Source organism: Oryctolagus cuniculus, chromosome 8 (genome assembly GCF_051225735.1).
Source record: "Oryctolagus cuniculus isolate XC-2025 breed Fujian yellow rabbit chromosome 8, ASM5122573v1, whole genome shotgun sequence".
In the NCBI taxonomy this organism is placed as follows: Eukaryota; Metazoa; Chordata; class Mammalia; order Lagomorpha; family Leporidae; genus Oryctolagus; species Oryctolagus cuniculus.
The window spans coordinates 42,023,663-42,044,733 of NC_142874.1; positions in this window are offsets into that span (position 1 = coordinate 42,023,663).

Sequence of the window (21,071 nt, forward strand, 5' to 3'; positions counted from 1 at the left end):
TGGAGTCACGTTCACAGGGAGCCTGTGTGGCTCTGGGATGGTCCTGCTCTTTGGACCGTGAGAAGGAACTGCAGGGACCTAGGACCCGTTGGATCTGAGCCTGAGAGCGCCAGGAGTCCTGGAACCCTGGGGAGACAAGCTAAAGGCGCCGAACTGTCAGAGCTCCTGAACACACGCACGCTCGCTCTCTCACGCTCACTGATGCTCTCGGCAAGAATGCATCACTGGGCTTCCACCTTAGCAGAGTAAGTGAGACATGTAAACAAATAATAAATTATGTCTGTGCCAATGGGGCGGAGAAGCAGTAACTATAAAATACTGCCCAGGGGAGAGAAAGTTTACCGAGACTCTGATAGAACAGCCAATGTCATTGCCAACAGCATTATTTCATGATCCGAGTGAGCTGGCAGGATTGTGACTTCACGAAGGGAGTTTTTTTTTTTTTTTTTGTCTTTCTCCTTTTTCTTAAAAGCCAAGTCTTCTTCTCCTTTAAACAGTGTGAAACTTCCCTTCTGCAGGGAACTTGAAAAGCACATTCCTTTCATTGTTCCAAAGGGGATGCTGGTGACAGAAGCAAGGAATTCCTGAGTGCGAGGCTACAGGCACTGCCGATTTGGCAATAAATATGATTTATTTATTTGAAAGACACAGAGAAAGACAGAGACAGAGTGAGACAGAGATATCTACCATTTATTGGTTTGCTCCCCGTGTTCAATTCCTTCAACAGCCTGGGCTGGGTCAGGCTGAAGCCAGGAGGCAGGAACTCAGTCCTGGTCCCCCATAGGGGTGGTAGGGACCCACATACTTGCACCATCTTCCGTTGGCTTCCCAGGCACATTAGCAGGGGGCTGGGTGGAAAGTAGAGCAGCCAAGACTTGAACTGTGCTCTGATATGGGATGCTGGCATACCACATGATGGTTTTACCCGCTGTGCGACATTGTCGGCCCCTGACATATTTGGGTGGTGTGGTTCCTGGACAGACTAGAACCTTCTGTTGGTCACATCTCATACAGGCCCCAGGATGAGAAATGATGTCATATGAGGGACTAGAGCAATGGTCTCCCACGTAAAATGCTGTACCCTGAAGCTGCCACCTCCAAACAACCCATTGGAAATAAAGAAATAAAGAATTAAAACTTCTTACATTTGTTTTTTTTATGTCATCATTACAAAACAGTTTTCCTATTTAAAAACTGAAATGCATGTAAAAGTATCCAGCTCCCGAAATTGTCAACTCATGGCCACTCTTGGGTCTTCCATGTACTCATCTCCTTGTCTCTCTCTCCAGAAATTATTTTAAGCAAATCCCAGAAACCATCTCATTATAGCTATACATACATTTCAGCGTCTAGACCTAAAAAACAGGTCCTCACTTTTAAAAGCCATAACCACATACAACACCATACTCCAAAAGCATCAGCAGTAATTCCCAGTCAGCAGATCCAGTCAGCGTCTGTAGCCCTTTCATTGTCCTGTAAGTTTTATTTTACCGTTTGAGTTGGGATTCCCAGGTACGCACATGGTGAGGGGTAAGTGTGTCGCTCAAGTCTCTTCTCTGTTGGTCTCAATCACTCATTCTCTATTGTTGCTATTTTTTTGTTTGTTTGTTTTGGTTGAAGAACTTGGGTGCTCTGACTCCGCTAATCTTTTACCAGCTGGATTGTGCTGCTGCTGTGGCTGTCATGTCCTTTATCACGTGTGTTTCTTATAAATCGGCAATCACAAGGCTCCCTGGGGTTGGACTTGAGTGTTTTGTAGATGGTGTTGTAGAGATCATTGGGAGAACAGAATGTCTGCCTGGCTCTCATTCTGAGATATCAGCGATCTCCAGTGATCTCTAACAAGCCCATTAATTCACCAGCAGTTGCAGCACATGGTAGTCCAACTCTGCCTTCGCGTACTCACTGGAATATTTGAGTAATGAGCTTCTTCTCATCAGCTCTGAGTCCTTGCTAACCCCAGGGCACAGTTCTGGTGGGAAAACCAAGTTAAATGCTGCTTATTATTTGCCAGTTTTCAAATTGATGAACTGGTCACCTAGTATTCTCCAAAAGTGGTCACCGGGATTTTTTTTCATAATAGGATAACCATGCGGATTGGGGATACAGAATGGGATTGAAATAATTGCATTGCTGGCCTGTGGAAACCTTTCCAGGTTGGCTCTGCAGCTCTTTTGGCCTGATCCAATAATGGAGAGTTTCCTTGCTCCTGGTATGACAAGATGTTCCAGACTCACTTCCCAGACTGAAAATTAGACCCTAGTCCAAGGAGCTCTTTACTTTAAGTGGGAAATGGTATTTAGAGACAGTCATCTGTGTTTAGGGGATTATCTTTTAATTTCTATTTTTGTGCTATGTGTTTTATAATATACATAATATATTAGTGTTATGGTAGATACATATAATTTATAAATGACAGAGACCCATTTCCTGCAAGGGATACTCAAAACCTGAAGTTTAGAGACTACTTCTTTAGTGCAGACACCTGGGAAATGTGCTTGAATTATGATCCTCCTCTTTTTCTTCTTTTTTTTTTTTTAAAGTTTCATTTATTTGAAAGGCAGAGTGACAGAGAGAGAGGGATAAAGATCTCCCGTCCACTGATTCACTGTTCAAATGTCAATGTCGCTTGGACATTTGGACAGCTGGACCAGGCTGAAGCTAGGAGCCAGGGACTCAATCTGGGTCTCCCATAGGGAACCCAGGTAGTTAAGCCATCATCTGCTGCCTTCCCGGGTGCATTAGCAGGAAGCTGGATCAGAGGCAGAGTAGCCAGAACTCAGCTCAGCATTCCGGTCATGGGTGTGGATGTCCCAAGCAGTGGCTTAACTCAACAAGAAATAACATTGCTTCTCCTTCTCCTTTTTAACTGCTTGGGCTTGGTCACAATCTTCTCTTTCTCTCTCGATCTTAGTTTTTTTCAAGTGTAAAATGAGCACAGTAATAGTCACTTCATGAGGCGTTGTGATGCCTAAAGATAGATGACTGCTGGACAGATGATAGACAGACAGATGATAGGTAGGTATAACTAGATGAATGAATGATAAATCGATACACACGCCTGTACATATATACATCCATTTACACACACATCCCCTGACCTCATTCAGCAAGGGGGAACCCCGCATGGTACTCTGCTGAGAGATCACCTTGTTAGAACGTCTCTCATCCAGAAGCTTCTATGTCTCCCCACTGGGAGCCTGCAGATGAGAACAGAGAAGCACCACACACAGAGAGGCCTGGGGCAACAGCCATCCTTCCAAGATCCCACTGAGAAATTCAGAGGAGACTGCTCTCTGGAACCTAGAGGGATTAGACATCTTCATGAGAAATAAAGGATTTGCCCGGGACCTGCAGTCCACCCAGGGGCGGTGGGCTGGGATGGGAGGTGGAGGGAAGGCATCTGGGCCCCAGCCTGATCCAGGAAGCAGAGATCACTAAGTAGCAATAGGAGGAGAAGCTTCTAGAAGAAGCAGTCACAGGGGAGAAAGGTTGTTCCACAGTGACCCACCCTCCCCTGAGACCAGCGGGGAGAGAGGACAGGGAAAACCGCCCCTTCCACACCTGGAGTGCTACCCCTCCACCCCAGCAGCAGACAGCAGGCAGCCCTCCCACAGGAGTGAGGCCCAGGAGGCAAATGGGAACTTCTGAAATGGATCTGACGACCCCAGACCCAGGAGTTGCACGCTCCTCGGTCCCTCCCAGCAGGAAATGCTGTTGATTACGTAGTTAGAATATCCAAGGCATGTCCTATCTTTCTGTGCATGGGCTAACTTGCAGAGGAGTCCTCTTAAGTCCTATTATTCTCACTTTGACACTGCAGCACGGAAGTTAAAGAGCCAACCTGAGGTCGCCCAGTAAGAATAGGGCGAGCATCAAACCCAGGCAATGTAACTCCCGAGCTTGCCTGCCTGGCCTCCCAGGGGTGCCCACGTGCCTCAGGCCTCTTCTCTACCCTGTGTCTCCTCCTGATGCAACAGAGCGCCCAGGAGGGACGCGGGGAAAGCTGGGCTCCACTGACATATCCTGGGAACGGAAGGCCACAGAGGAGCTTCGGTGGCTCCACGATGACCACAACATCCGCTTCCGGGCAGTGGCACCTCCCATCCGAACGTGAGGTTGGTTCAGTCCCTTTTGGTGCCTGATTTGGTACCAGGGAGGTGGCTCATCCAATTACTCTGGCGCCTGAAGAATTTTTTTTTAATTTTTAATTAAAAGTTCTTCTTGGGAGGTTATAGGGAGAGCACAAGCAGGTGGTAAGAGTAGAAAAAAATCTTTTTTTTTTTTTTCGGTCCCTCAGGGACTGACTAAGAGCAATGCCTGTTCTGCTGAAATTTGCAGCTCAATTTATCTTCTGCAAATGACCACATAGGAAAATGATGATAGCAGTGAGGGGACGTTAGGATGTGAAATGGATAAATAAACCTTGGGTGAGCACAGTAGCTGCTGAGCCCATGTGACAAATGGAGCTCTGAGAAGCCCACGCTGAACTCCCAGAGATCTTCAGAAGGAAGGAGGCAGAGCAAGGGTCAAACGTGGATCTGGACAGAAAGAGGAGAGGAGCTCAAGCTGTCAGGCCCTTGCGGGATCTTTCGAGCAAGGCTGAGTTTTCCCGTAACTCGTTTCCCTGCAGTGGCTTTGGCTGCTTTTCCTGACAAGCAAGAATCATGGCGGGCTATGGGTAGAGAGACCTTTGAGGCTTGTATAGTCCAACCAGCTCTCTTTGCCAATGAGGAGCCAGGTCCAGCGAGATGAAGTGACAGGGCCTGATAGTTTATGTGTATTTTCTTAAGGGACACTTATAAAAATCTGATCGGTCATCCAGTTGGAATGTAGGTTCTGTGGCAGCAGCCGCTAACGTCAGTGCACTCTATTGCGTTCCAGATAGGGGTGAGTCTTCTACGAACATGAGCTCATGGAGTTTTCACAATAACCTGACGAGATCGGTACTAATTTAGCCCACATTTTTGTACTAGAGGACAGCTAGGCCTGGCGAGATTCAGCGGGAGGAGTGAGATCATGCTGCTGGCGAATGAGAGAGCCGAGGTTCAACCTGGCGCTGGCCCCAAGCCCCATGTGGCCTGGGTTCTACTGCCTTCTAGTAAGACAAGAATAGGAAAATGGTCAAACCCACCAGGATATGCCTCGTGGGTTATCATTTTACAATTAAAACTCTATGCGGGGACAAAGTAAATGCTTATTACATAGTGGTTAGTAAAAATGCAATACTTGGTGTAAAAATACGCTGAAGAAAAATGGAAGCAGAACACTTAAATACTAACTATTGCTGAGCAGGCTGGTCAGGTTTTTTTTTTTTTCCTGCTTTTTCTTCCTTTTGAATTTTCTATAATGTGGTATAGCTCTTTTAGAATGAACAAATGAATGTAATCATTTTTCTTCAAGTCCCAGCTCTGTACTCTTTGAATCAATAAGGAAAAGGCTAAAATGAATAGTAATATATTTTCCTTTCCTTGGCAATAAAAACTAATAAGTAATTGATTTGCAGCGTGAGATACAAGACCATTATACAAAGTCCATATATAACGCAGCAGGTGCAACAACTAAAATTCAAAGAAGTTGACTTCTGAAGCTTCCCTATTTTTATTGCTTGCGTAGCCTGGTCTATTAATAAAAGGCGATAACCTTCTTGTGTTTACCAGGGTGGTGACTAATCAGCCTTTCCTCCCGTCTGTGACTAAGCTCCAGCCGACACTGGGACCGCTGGCCGCACTGGGCTCGAAGCTTCCTTACTGTCCAGTGCAGACACTCGAGCAACGAGCTGACATCACCGGCGCAGGTCGTGTGAATCTTAGTATTTGGGTGCTGAGCATAAACGCCAAGCTCCTCAGTTCCTTTGCGTCACGCCCAGCACTGAGTGTAGAGAGTGCTTCCTCTACTGGATGAGTGGGAACTCCAGGGGGCACAGGATGAACCACGAATTCAATACCGGCAGTAGAACCTGCTCACATTCCACTAAGCACTAAGCCCTGTGCAGCATGCCCTTCCGGCTTAGTTAGCTATTGAAATAGTTCTATGGTGGGGGTCTAATGAGCTCAGGAGGATGGAGCCACCTGCCCAAGGTCATAAAGCTGCCTGGTAGCTGGTAGCTGGGCCAGGTTTTCTTTTCTTTTCTTTTCTTTTTTTAAGATTTATTTTAGGGGCCGATGCTGTAGTGTAGTAGGCTGGGGTCTCCACTTGCAGCTCTGGCATCCCATATGGGCACCAGTTCGAGTTCCAGCTGCTCCTCTTCAGATCCAGCTCTCTGCTTTTGGCCTGGGAAAGCAGTAGAAGATGGCCCAAGTCCTTGGGTCCCTGCATCCATGTGGGAGACCTGAAAGAAACTCCTGGCTCCTGACTTCAGATCGGTACAGCTCTGGCTGTCGCAGCCAGTTGGAGAGTAAACCAGTGAATGGAAGACTTTTCTCTGTCTCTCCCTCTCTCTGTCTATAACTCTATCTTTCAAATAAATAAATAAAAATCTTTTTAAAAAGGTTTATCTTATTTATTTGAAAGGCAAATTTACAGAGAGACAGACACAGAGAGAGATCTATCCGTTGGTTCACTCTTCAAATGGCTGCAATGACTGGGATTGGGCCAAGCTGAGGTTGGGAGTCCAGAGCTCCTTCTGAGTCCTCCAGGTGGCTGGCAGGGGGCCAAGCCCTTGGGCCATCCTCTGCTGCTTTCCTGGGAGTATTGGCAAGGAGCTAGATCAGAAATGGAGCAGCTGGGACTCCAACCGGTGCTCCAATATGGGAGTTGGTGTTGGCTTAAATGCTACACAACAATGCTGGCCCCTAGGCCAGGTTTTAAAAATTTCATATATTTTAAAGTTTATTTGGGGTGTGGGGAGAGAGAGAAAGAGAGATTAGAGAAGCAGAGAAAGAAGGAGAACTCCCATCTGCTGTTTTACTCCCCAAATGCCTATAACAGCCGAGGCTGTGCCAGAGCCAGAGCCAGGAGCCAGGAACTCAGTGCAGATTTCCCGCCTGGGTGGCAGGAACCCAATTAACTTGAGCCACCACTACTCCCTCCCAGGATCTGCTTCAGCAGGAAGCTGGAGTCGGGAGCAGGAGTGAGTGTTGACCCCTGCACTCAGATATGGAACAGGGGCATCCTAACTGGCATCTTTGCTGCTGGGCTAAGTGCCCACTCCTGGGCCAAGATTTTAAGAATCAAAGCTTGTCCTCTTAAACCCTAATGCAAGCCTTTGGGGAGGTTTTTATTCTCCTGGAGTTAAGAAACTTGGCCGCGGTAAGAAAGGGAACTAAGAAGGCCAATGTCTACAGTCCTGAAATGTAGCCTGCGTAGCAATCGTGTGGACCTTAAATTAACCACCTCATGGGGCTGGCGCTGTGGTGCAGCAGGATGCTGCCTGTCACATGGGTACCCCAGCTCGGATCCCACACTGGAGCCCCGGCTGCTCCACTTCCCACCCAGCTCTCTGTTAATGCCCCTGGGAAGGCAGCAGAGGATGGCCCAAGTGCTTGGGCCCCTGCCATCCGCGTGGTGCGGACATTTGGGGGAATAGACCAGCAGACAGAAGATCTCTTTCTCTCTCTCGGTCTCTCCCTCTCTCTCTGTCTCTCCTTCTGCCTCTGTCATTCTGACTTTCTGATAATAAATTAAAACATCTTAAAAAAAAAAAAAGTAACCACCCCATGAATGGCAGGCACCAACCAACGCCTCCATGGCCAGGCGTCCCCAAGTGGCCAAGGACACTTCCTTTAGAGACTGTATTAGAGACTGTGTTCAGCCCTCCTAGGATTCATCCCAGAAACATGTCAAGTCTCAGGCCTGGGTAGGCCCGAGGTGAGAGAAGACAACAGTCTTCTCTAATACAGCATGTGAACTCAGGAATGTTCAAACCTGCCAGCAAACTTGTGCTTAGAACCAGACGGAGTCAGAGGGGCCGGCAGGCACGGCCTTCGCTGTTGTTCTCCTACGGGGAGTATTGCATACCCTTAGGTTTACTGGAACCTTCATTTGTACCTTTGTAGATCCTAAGACCAACAAGGCAAGCTTAAAACTCCCTGCACCGGTCGGGCTGAGTTCTATTTCCTTTGTAGAAATGAAGTGGTTCTGGCTGAGTTCAGGGTACCCCCGTGTTAACCAAGGAATGAGCAGAGCCAGTTAGATGGGTATCAGAGGAAAGCAATAGAAAAGAATGGACATTCAGGAGGGGTAGAACTGAGAAGCACACATTTGGGAAAGCAAGTGGGTCAAAGAATGGGCTTTGGAGTCTTCAGGTCTGGGTCAGAAGCTCGGCTGTACCAATCCCCGGCTGTGTCACCTGGGGACGTCCAGTAGCTGCTCCCGGGTTCACTTTCCAAATCACTAAATGGCGCACTCACGCCCACCGTGCAGGGCGCCGAGATTAGCAATTAGGCTCCCACGTCAAATGTCTAACACAGGGCCTCTCACGTTGCGCTGCCCCACGTGTGAGAACTACCATTCCTTGAACTCACTGGGGGCTTTCCACTAACATTTGGCTTGGCTCTGTCATACACTGAGGACCTCCCAAAGCGAGGGAAAACAATTTCTGATAGCAACATCAGCCAGGAGCCCAGCGAGTCTCCCAGGCCAGGACAGCAGTGGGGCTGGGAAAGCAGGAAGCACTACGCAGCTTTGCTTTTTCAATGATGGTGAAAAAAGGAAAATTCAAAAGTAAAGTGAGAACACAGCTGAGAAAGCTGATTTTCAAAATACTAGGTGTAACCTCCTCTACGGAGAGAGAAATTAAGTCACTAAGTTGTTCCAGCTCCAAGGGAAACCAGACCTGAACTGGAATGTCTGCTTGTTGATTATCTCAGTGTGCGCTAGAGTAAGTGTAGTGGTTAATGTAACCTGTGTTCTAACAAATAAGACCCCTAATGCTCAGGGCTGAACACAGCGCAGGATCTGTGTCATTCACATGGAATCCAACAAGCCAGGCGTAGGTGGGATGAGAAAGGAAGTCTCTGCTCCAGGCAGTCCCTCGGGGCCCATGGTAACCAGGTCTCTGCCATCCTCAACGTGAGGCTCAGTGCTGGCCTGGCGTGGGCATCCAGGCTGCAGATGGGGGAGGGGAGGCAGGGTGCAACGGGGCACATTTTTACAGGTCAGGCTTGGACAGCACAAGTGTCGCCTCCACCTCCACACTTCCTCGGGTAAAATTTAGCTACACCACGCTGCAAGGGAGGCTGGGTAAAACAGTGTCTGCATGCTCGGGAGGAAGCGGAAATGGGAGTCAGAACAGTGGTCTGTCTCTGCCACACACGGCAACTGCACCTTCCAGAAGCCTCAGGCCGGCTCATCCCCGTCATGCTCGCAGCGGAAGCCAAGTTTGTCCGTGTCATACACAGGTTCACTGTGCCACAGGCAATTTCAACAGCACACTGAGGAAATAGACAGGAGAATAAGAGACAACAGGGGGAAAGGATAGCAAGGACTCTAAAGGGGGAAAATCAAATGAAATTTACACTGCGGGGAACAAATCAGCATCTCTCGCCTCTGCTCACGCGAGACTGTGAAGAAGGCTCTGGGTAAGAAAGCAGGAGGGCACCCATGGGCTGCACTGGCAGGCTTTGCAGGGAGTGACAGAGCTAAATTTAAACCAGACCTTGCTTCTTTCACAAACCAACCGTGATGGATTGTTTTGGTGTTATGAGTCCTGCATGTTGTGACTCCAACCTACATCCGCAAATAATACCATTTTTTTTTTTGACAGGCAGAGTGGACAGTGAGAGAGAGAGAGACAGAGAGAAAGGTCTTCCTTTACTGTTGGTTCACCCTCCAATGGCCGTAGTGGCCGGTGCGCTGCAGCCGGCGCACCGTGCTGATCCGAAGCCAGGAGCCAGGTGCTTCTCCTGGTCTCCCATGGGGTGCAGGGCCCAACGGCTTGGGCCATCCTCCACTGCACTCCCTGACCACAGCAGAGAGCTGGCCTGGAAGAGGAGCAACCGGGACAGAATCCGGCACCCCGACTAGGACTAGAACCCGGTGTGCCGGCGCCGCAGGTAGAGGATTAGCCTACTGAGCCGCGGCGCCGGCCCAAATAATAGCATTTGTAACCACCCCACCTTGCTCTGGGAGGGCTCGGAGGCCTGGCTTCCTCCATCCACTCATCCAACCAGGCACCTGCTCATCTGGACCCTGCCCATCGTCAGTCGTAGGGAGGCTCGGGTCACTGCTTCTTGTCTCACTTTCCATACCCTCTCCTCTTCTTTCAAAGCTGCCTTGAAGCTCACGTCCTCCAAGCGTCATTCTTTTTTAACCACAACCCCCACAAAGAAGTACATCTTACTTGACACAAATAAAATTGAATAAAAACGTACACATAGCAAACCATCACATAATACCCCATAGCTATGATTGATGGTATGCTTGTACAATTTCTTCCCTAAAAACTTTTTTATGTTGCTTGAAACGTGCTTTTTTATTAAGAATGATACTCTTTGGCCAGCGCCGCGGCTCAATAGGCTAATCCTCCACCTTGCGGCGCCGGCACACTGGGTTCTAGTCCCGGTTGCCCCTCTTCCAGGCCAGCTCTCTGCTGTGGCCCAGGAGTGCAGTGGAGGATGGCCCAAGTGTTTGGGCCCTGCACCCCATGGGAGACCAGGAGAAGCACCTGGCTCCTGCCATCGGATCAGCGCGGTGTGCCGGCCGCAGCACGCCAGCCGTGGCGGCCATTGGAGGGTGAACCAAGGCCAAAAAGGAAGACCTTTCTCTCTGTATCTCTCTCTCACTATCCACTCTGCCTGTCAAAAAAAAAAATTAAAAAAAAAAGAATTATGCTCTTTGGCCATGTTTACTTTATTCCATCTCGTTCCATTAAAGAATGAACAAAACAAAACAGGGGAGGGCTTTTGGCTGAGCAGTTAAGATGCTGCTATGGCACCCATGTCCCATATCAGAGTGCCAGCATTCAATGTCTGCCTCTGGCTCTTGACTCTGGCTGCTGCTAATGCAGATCCCGGAAGGCAGCAGGTAATGACTCAGGTGAATGGAATCCTACCAGCCCCATGGGAGGCCTAGATTGGGTTCCCAGCCCCCAGCTTCAGGTCTGGCCAGGAGCCATTGCTGGAATTTGGGGAGTGAACCAGCAGGTGGAGGCACTCTCTCTCTCTCTCTCTCTCTCTCTCTGTGTGTGTGTGTGTGTGTTTCTTTGCCTCTAAAATAAATTAATAAGCAAACAAATTCTGCTTCATATCAAGTAAATTATTCAGGCAAGGAACTTTTAACCAGTGGTTGTGGGCATAACCTACCAGCCCCTCCACCACCAGAAAGGCTTTGTCTCCCTGGAGAGTCAATGAACTTCACATCTGCTCTGCTTTACCCACACTCTCTGGAAACCACACCCTTGGCCTTTCTCTACTTCACCTTTCAACTTTGTCGCTCCACTCTCTCACTCGAATCTCAACCTCGAATTCCTTCAGCTCCTCTCTTCCTTGTAACCACTTTACCTACCCTTCAAGCTACTCTGGAACTTCAGAACCTTTGCTTCCATGGTCTCCCTTTACCAGGATATCCCTAATTTTTTCCTCCCCAGTCTATAACAGACCCCAGAACCACAGCCTCCTGATCTGTGCACCTGGCCACCACTTAGTGTGAGATCCTTTGTTCTGGTCCTTCTGATAATGAGGTATGACTCATCCATCAGCCCAGTGGGCAGGCCCAGGAAATGCAGAATTGGGGCGGTGTCTGCCCTGGCTCTCCACTGCTCATTTATTCCTTAGCACATTGCAAGCCTCCCGTGTCCAGTCCTCCTGCACCATCCAGCAGACTGTGGTGACCTATGCACAGCCCTTGAGCCTTGTTTTACACTCTCTGCAGCTTCTGAGCCTGCAACATCCTGCAGAGCCTGTACATCGTTGCTTGAGCGACTCCTCTTCTCCAGTCCTCCTCTTTGTTCTCTCGCCACTCCCTTTCAAACTTATTCATAAATTCCTTCCCTTCTCTCTACCCCCAACTACTGGGGTCTTCCATGTTCCAAGGCAGACCCATGCTTGCACCATTTCCATGATCACCTGTATGAAAGTGATTCTCATGGATATATCCAAGTCCTCATCCTCTTGTGGGCTTCTTACCTCTCTCCCTGGATGCCTCACACACCCCTTCAAACTCAACCCAGCTCTTTCTCCCCTCTTAACTCTCTCCAATGGTCTCCCAACAGCCTCAGAAAAACATCCATAATGACTACCATAATAAGGCCTTGTCTTTCCCTTTTCCTCTACCCAGGTGCCATCTGGAACTCTCCCAGTGTGTCTTTCTCAACCTCCCTCCCATTGCATTTGCTCTCTCCAACCTCACTGCTGTGATCCTGGTGATCTTGGTTTGGAGTCACGGGCCTCTCTGAAATGTAATGAGAGCTCTGGATGCACTTCTCAGGAAAATGCACAGAAACACATGCAAAAAAAAAATCTTTTCATGCAAAGATTTCCAGAATCTCCAAAGTGCAGTGAGGACCCCTTCGCCTGGTAGGTCCAAGGATGAAAATCTCTGGCTCAAAACCTACTTTTTAGGCCAATGACTTGGATGTCCTCTGACAGGTCTCCCTGCCATCAGCCCTGGTCTTCTTTTGATCTGCTCCCCACAAGAGTTGCATGGGTTGTGCTTTCCTAGTGTCCTCCATGACACCTGTCCATGGTCCCCATTGCCATAAGCACCAACACCAGGGCCTCTGTGTGGTTGCTTGGTCAGTGCTGCTTATTCCTTTTGCTGTCCCACATCCACACTCAGCTGATGTCTTTCTCAAAAGTCACTTTCTCGAACTTCCGTGCATTTGAGCGTGGTGGCCCTTTCTCTTCCTGACCCCTCTCCTCCCACTTGCTTGGCTCCTGCCATTCATCTTCCTCCAGATAGCTCAAGGCTGAGCATGAAAGTGTTTCCTGATCTCTAGGAGCTTCTCAGCCTCTTGTCAACTTCTCTTGTCACTGGTCCATCGTTGTGGACAGAAGCCTATAACGTCAGTCTCCGTGATGCACAGGAGATACTCACGAAAGGGATGTTGGATGGCTGGATGGGATGAACGGGCTAAAGGAGCCAGAAGAGACAACAGCACATTTGGATTTGTATAAACGGGGCAGGTGCAGCCTGCACAGCTTCCACAATAGAAAAATCCATATTTACCAGGGAGTTAAACTGGACAGTTCCTGCATTTACAAAAAGAATTCCCCACAAGGGACCTCTAAATAGCGGGCGCTTTAACCATTCTATGTAACTGTTTGTTTACAGGTCATTAATCATTTTACAAAGAGGCCAAAACCTAAAACGCAGCCAACTAGAGTCGCTGGAACCGAGAATCGTGAGGCTTTTGAAACTCCTTTGTGAGTTAACATGAAGAAGAAATCAATGTTAAACCATTCAATTAACAGATAACTGTTCATGGATAAACCAGAAAGAGAGAAAAAGGGGGAGAGCAGAAGAGAAAGAAAAGGAGACGCCAACAACGACATGGAGAAGTCTCCTTAGATAATTCAGGATCTGCCTATCAACAAGGCCAACGGCACTCTTGTTGGGGAGGACGGTTGTCCAAGATGACCAGAGACTTATAAGTCAGCCTTTACCATGATCAGTGAAGACAGAGCTCCTAACATATAGAGAAGATACAGATACAGGAAGATCTCATCTTGGCCATCACTGTGCACAAAACAGGTTGCATGAATTTAGTCTGGCACAAACCCTAACGCCCATTCATTTCTTCACCAAATAGCCATTGAGTGCCCAGACACTCAGCCCTGTGCTAGGCACAGCAGATGAAATGCTAACTAAGGTCTGGCCAGGCCCTTGCTCTCATGAATCTTGAGTTTTAGAGGAAAGATGCAAGCAAGCAATCCACAAACAAATAAGATCATTGCCTATGGTGAGAGTGGTAGGAAGGGAGTAGGAGGAGGGTGGAAGAGTGTGCATGGGAACACTAGGAGTTTCACAAAAAGAAAAGGCAGGGAAACCCTCTTTGAGCCCAGCCCAATTCTTGAGAAGCCATCATGGAGCAAGGCACATTACAGTAAAAGCGATCACCAGAGGCAGAGGTCCTTAGGTGGGAAAAAGCCAAGCATGGTCCAGGAACATAAAGGCAGTTGGAGTTCCACGCAGAGATGAGAATTGGATGAGGCTGGAAGCCGGACTTGGCAGAGCTTTGCAAAAGTAGTCAGGATTGGTGGGATTATTCTAAAGGCAGTGGAAGAGCACTGGGAGTTCATCAGGAGATGATGAAAAAGATTTACAAGTAATCATTCCAGAGCCTGTGTAGAAAACAGGACACAGGGGATGGAGAAACCAGAGAGCCAGTGAGGTGGCCATCGTGGTCACAGTTACAGAGAGAGATAGAGACAGAGAGAGAGGTCTTCTATCTGCTGGTTCACTCCCCAGATGGCTGCAACGGCCAGAGTTGACTGATCTGAAGCCAGGAGCCAGGAGCTTCTTCCGGGTCTCCCATGCAGTTGCAGGGGCGCCCAAGGACTTAGGACATCCTCCACCCCTATCCCAGGCCACAGCAGAGAGCTGGACCGGAAGAGGAGCAGCAGGGACTAGAGCTGGCGTCCATATGGGAGGCCGGCGCTTCAGGCCAGGGCTTTTAACCCGTTGTGCCACAGCGCCGGCCTCCTGTGAACTATTTTTTCACTCTTTGGATGGTGTCTCTTGATGTGCAAAAGAGTTTTTAACATCTTTGAGGTCCAATTTACCCATATTCCTTTGTATCTCTAGCATTTGTTTTATCTCTAAGCAACTCTTGCCTAATCCAAGTTCACAAAGATTTATGCCTATGTTTTCTTCTAAGAGTTTTATAATTTAGCTCTGACATTTAGGTTATTGATTCATTTTGAACCTGTTTTCATATATGACATGAAGTTGGGGTCCAAGTTCATTTTTTCCTTTCATACAGACAACCAGTTATCCCAAAAACCATTTATCAAAGACTTTCCCCATTGTGTGGTCCTTGCTTCCTTGTAGAAAGCCAATTGTCTATGAATATAAAGGTTTCTGCACTCTCACTTCTATTCCATTCATCTAATGTTTATTCTTGTGCTGATACAACACATGTAGATGACCAAGTCATCATGGCTGAAAAACCTTGATCTAAATTACGGTTGCTGTGAAGAGAAGCTGATTTAGAACAGTGGCTCCCAGCTAGACTATCAGATTCATCACAGGGCCACGGTGAAAATAAATAAATAAATAAACAAATAAACAAACATCTAATCCCCAGGTCTCGCTGGTGCATGGCCTCCCCTCTGATTTTGACAACCAGGCCCAGGAATGTCTGTTTTTAAGGGGCCACTCTTGTGATCTTTCAAGAATTGAGACTTGTTGGTTCGAGTAATTCTTTGAAGACCTGTCTAACATAAACCTCCTATGGCCGGTGCCGCGGCTCACTAGGCTAATCCTCCACCTGCGGTGCCGGCACACCGGGTTCTAGTCTCGGTCGGGGTGCCGGATTCTGTCCCAGTCGCTCCTCTTCTAGTCCAGCTCTCTGCTGTGGCCTGGGAGTGCAGTGGAGGATGGCCCAAGTGCTTGGGCCCTGCACCCGCATAGGAGACCAGGAGAAGCACCTGGCTCCTGCCTTCGGATCAGCGCAGTGTGGTGGCTGCAGCACTCCAGCCGTGGCGGCCATTGAAGGGTGAACCAACGGAAAAAGGAAGACCTTTCTCTCTGTCTCTCTCTCTCACTATCCACTCTGCCTGTCAAAAAAAAAAAAAAAAAAAAAAAAAAAAAAACAAACAAACAAAAACCTCCTACAATGGTAAGAAAAGAGAAAGTACAAGGTATACTCTTGAACCAAGACATCGTAAGTGAGCATCGTGTGTGTGTGTGTGTGTGTGAGAGAGAGAGAGAGAGAGAGCATCTTGATGAAAAACATCTGAAGATGGTTCTGTGAAATATAATTGAAGTACAGGGGCTCATGTGGTTCTAAAAGCTGCCTACACTGGGGAGAGGATAACCCACATGTCAGTGTTCATGTGGATGTGGAACCCAGCTCAAGGCCCAGAGCAGGGCCCTCCTCAGTGCTCTCAAAGTCCCCCTACTGTGCTGCTGATGCGCCTGTCTCCCCGTTAGATTCTGGGTCTTTTTCAGCAGACACACGATCTTTTGCTCTTTGGATTCTAAACACCCATCACTATGCCTCGCACAACACCGGTGTTCAATAAAACGTCAAATTAAACTGAACGTTTTCTATGTTTAGTCAAATGCATAGCAAATGCACGGGTCAAATGGCAGGCTTTAGGTAAAAATGCTAGGTATGTGGTGCTTTGAAAACAGAACTGAGAGGGATTTAAGCGATGGGATTTAAAAGTTCCTTTTTTAAAAAATCAAATGATTATTTTTGAAACTTGGTTATCATCTCTGTCCCCACCCACCTGCCTACCAGTGGTATTTGTCAGGGTCCCAGCAGGAAACAGATGGCTCATCCCCACTGAGTAGAAAAACTATTTGCAGAGGAGTGGGCAGAATTAAAGAACAAGGAGGGAATGAGGCCCCTTGGACAAGCGACAGGGGGATGTCCTAACCCTCCCCAGGCCCGGAGGGACAAAGATTCACCAGAGCTGGAACCCTGGGCCAGAGCTGCCCCCAGAGCAGGTGCACCCATAGCTGTGAGATGTTCAGAAAAGGGGAGGGAATCTTGAAGGACAGAGGGGGAAGAGCCAGTGAACGCATCAAGGACAGGATCCATGGCAGTATAGTGCGAGAAAGAAATTCAGGGGCTGTGGAGCAGTGAGTCAGTTAAGCGTCTGTGGTCCGTCTGACTCTTTCAAAATGTTGAGAAAATTCACCGAACACTTCTCGAGTCTTTCTGTGTTCCAGACACTGTTCCTTCCCAGGGAATGCGAGGATGAATAAGACACATTTCCTGCCCTTAGAGAGTGGGGAGTGGTGAACGTAGGCAGGCATTACGACACAGTACACTTGCACAATGGTGGGGCGTCACGGTTTGGATAATAGTCTGGGTGTCCCCCGAAGGCATGTGTGTTAGTGGCTTCATCCCTAGTCTCATGTTAATGTGTGAAGGGTGGAAGGCAATCCAGTTGTGGAGGTTCTTGCACAGTGTGAGATGAGACATGATCTTGAGAATGGAATCCCTATGATCGGATTGAGTTATGTGGCCAGGTAAGGAGAGAGTACATTGATAGCAATTAATAGTATGCAGGACTGGTGCTGTGGCATAGTAGGTTAAGCCTCTGCCTGCAGCACTGGCCTCCCATATGTGCTCCAGTTCGAGTCCCAGCTGCTCCACTTCCAATCCAGCTCCCTGCTAATGAACCTGAGAAAGCAGCAGATGGCCCAAGTGCTTGGGCCCTTGCACCATGTGGTAGACCTGGAAGAAGCTCCTGGATCCTGGCTTCAGATTGGCTCAACTCTGATCATTGCGGCCATTTGGAGGGTGAACCAGAGAGTTCAAGATCAAAGATCAAAGTGTCAGTAGGCTCGGTTCCTTCTGTGGTTGTAAGAGGAGGATCTGTTCCAGGCGTCTCCTGTAACTCCCGGTGAGACTTGATTGTAGCTACATCACTTCCCATCTCACATGGCACTCCCCTGAGTGTGGACCTGTGCCCCCAAGTCTCCTGTTTTCTAAGAAGACCAGTATCCGAGATCACAGCACACTGTCCTGCAGTATTGCCTCATCTTAACTAATTATATCTGCAATGGCCCTAGCTCCAAACAAGGCCCCATTCTCAGATTCTCATGTTAGGACTTTTTTTTTTAAGATTTATTTTTATTTATTTGAAAGTCAGAGTTACACAGAGAGAGGAGAGGCAGAGGGAGAGGTCTTCTATCCAGTAGTTCACTCCCCATTTGGCCACAACAGCCGGAGCTGTGCCGATCCGAAACCAGGAGCCAGGAGCTTCTTCCGGGTCTCCCACGTGGGTGCAGGGGCCCAAGGACTTGGGCCATCCTCCACTGCTTTCCCAGGCCATAGCAGAGAGCTGGATCGGAAGTGGAGCAGCGGGTCTCGAACTGGTGCCCCTATGGGATGGCAGCGCTTCAGGCCAGGGTATTAACCTGCTGTGCAACAGCACCAGGCCCTCGTGTTAGGACTTCAACACATAACATTTTGGGGACAGAATCCAATATTCTGAATATGAGAGGAACATTTTTCAAGATGGTTGTGGAGGAGGAATGAAGAGAGACACATAGCCAGTGTTAAAGCATAAGCAAGAATCAGCCAAGTGGCTGAGGCTGTGGGATAATATGCTAAGCTCTGGCTTTCAGCACTGGCCTCCCCTATCAGAGTACCAATTCAAGTCCCAGATGCTTCTCTTCTAATCCAACTCCCCGCTAATGAGCCTGGGAAAGCCACAGATGGTGGCGCAGGTACTTGGGCCCCTGCCACCCACATGGGAGACCTGGATGGAGTTCCTGGTTCTTGGCTTCAGGCTGGCCAAGCCCTGGCTATTGAGGGCATTTGGGGAGTGTACCAGTGGATGGGAGAACTCTTTGTCTCTCTTCTCTCTCTTTCTCTCTCTCTCTCTCTCTCTCTCTCTCTCTCTGTAACCACTCCCCCCCCCCATTGCTCTGCCTTTCAAATAAATAATAATTGCAGCTTAAAAAAACAGCCAAGTAAAGAGATGAGTGGGCAGAGGAGGAGGAGGACAGGGCACTGGGACTGAGGGGGACAAGAGGCGGTGTGTGTGTGTGTGTGTGTGTGTGTGTGTAACCTGGCGCCGTGGGAGCAGAAAGCTCCAGGCTACTGAGAAGGACCCAGCACCTCTGCACAGAGGCCGGATCAGAGCGAGACCACGGAAGGGACTAGATGAGCCCAGTTTTGCCTTTCAGAGGAGTCGCTCTGGGAATCAGGACAGCACAGGCAGCGAATAGGGCTGACATCCGGGAGGCTGTTGCCCAGGGCCAGGAAGAGCATGGCGGGAGGACGGCTGGGAGAGGGAGACGAGTTCAGGAGATGTTCAAGAGAGCTCTGGGAGGAACTGACGCTGGTGGGGAGGAGCGTGGAGAAGTCACATCTCCACCCTGCCAGGGGCCATGCGCCCTTAGCAAGGGGCAGTGGTGGGGAGGGGAGGCTGGATGGGGCTACCAGAAGCGCCCCATTGCCAGTGTGGAAGCGCATAGTGGTGTCTACGGGCAAAGCTGGGGGCAAACAGCTCAGTTAGAGAAAGGGGCTTGCGAGTGATGTGTGTATCCTTGGAGAGAGGACACGCTTCACCAGAGAGCGTGTGGTAGAGCAGGACCAGCGACGGTCAGAACACAAGCCTGGAATGCTGACCCGCATGCGGCGCGAGGGGAAGGAAGGGGATGTTCCAGACTCACAATGGAGCCTGGAGAACGCAATGTGTGGAAGTCACAAGATCGGGGCATCCAAGGTATTTGCAAGAGAATGGGAGGGGCCACTGAGCAGTAACTGGAGGGGGACATGGGCCAGATGCAAGTGCGTTCACAGGTTACAGGGAGATGGAGATTTAAAAAAAATTAAACAGAGGGGTCACTGTCAACATCTCAGGAGGCGTCAGGGAGAAAGGATAGGGGACAGGGGAGGGGGATGCAGCAGCACAGGTGTTTACAGGAAGGGCATGGGTAAGTCCAGGGAGACTGGCCCCATGGCCTTGACCCTGGAGACAAGTTCATCTGCTGAGTGAGGGAGATGAGAGGGGGCAGAGAAGAGGGCGCTCCCTGCAGACAGGGGAAGATGAGGCTGGGGGCCGTGACCTTGTGGTGGCCTGGCCTTTGCAGGAGTGTCCACGCCCCCAGGAGTGCTTGGTGTCAATGTAGCAAAGACAACAGTGGTCAGGGTTCCCGTGGCCCAGGTTGGGATTTCGTTTAGCGAATGTTGAGGGAAGCTGAGGGGTTGGAGGAGACCTGCCCTGTAGGTCGACAGCAAGGGGCGAGAGGGCAGGAGGAGTCCAGGGAACAGGGAGAAGGTGCAGGGGCTGACGGGTGGGAGGACCGAGAGGGACGTGATGGACACGCTTGTCCTGCTGTCTGTTCTACTGAGTGTGAGGCACAGGCCAACAGCAGAGCTTAGTAGTGGAAGGGTCTATGCCACTTTGCAAATCACTTAATCAAAGGCCTCAAATGCGTGCGCACTCACTCACACGGGGCACGCATTTAGGTTGCAGTTCAGCTGCACTGATCCTACAGGGAAGGCGCTCATTACTGTTGGGGGTGGGGGATCGCTGCTTTGGAAGTAAGCGCAGAGCACCGGGTTTTTCTTGTCTGTAGCAGAAAGTGAACTATTTCAGTGCTTTTCCAAAACAGCTCCGTGCAACAGACTGCGGCATCTCTCCAGGAATAGTGAGGCCACACTTGGCGGGGGCGGGGGGCTATGGCTGATGAGCAGCGGGCAGGGGGCTTCCAAGGAGGGCTTGCTGAGTGGCTGATCCACGGCTGGGACCAATGTGTCCTTTGTCCAGATGCGACAATCACACGCTGGCTGCACTGAGACCGGGGTTCTGCGATGCACAGAGAGCCTGGTACTCTTGTCACATCACCAAACAGGATGCTGGCCATACAGCAAACAGGCCCGCAAGCTGTTGGCAGCTGAACGTCGGGCTGCCAGAGCCAGGCGCGGCCACATGGTGGGCACAGCCCCAGAAGCTCGGGGGCAATCTGTATTCCAACGTGCGCGCTTGGCCACACTGCTGACCCTGCAGCCAGACGCGCTCGGGATGCAGGCACAGCGCTGGGGCCCTGCACACACAGGCGCCTTTGTTCAGAGAGCTGCACGCACAAGAGGAGGCAGCTTCCTTGTCTCCTGCCTGGAGGCGCGGGAAGAAAGGCCTCACAGTTGGGCTGACATAGGATGGGATGGGACAGGGTTGTCTTGTTGAAAGCGCTGTGGCTGTGTCAAGTTCAAAACCAAGTTGGAAGGGGTTTGGCTGGAATGGGGCCAAACCTCACTCAGGTGTCTGGCAGTCTGTGCGGGGCTGGCGGGGTGTCCTCGGCACTCCTGCTCATGTGTGTGGGAGAAAGGGGGCCCAGAGCTGTGCAGAGCAACCATTGCCAACAGTGGGACACTGGCCTCCGGCTCAGAAGCATCCTCTGTCTGCCACCATCTGCACCTGTCAATCCGGGTACCCTGGGTAAGAGGCAGCAGTAGGGAAAGTGTCTGGAAGATCTCTTTTGTCCGTTTCTCTGTCTCT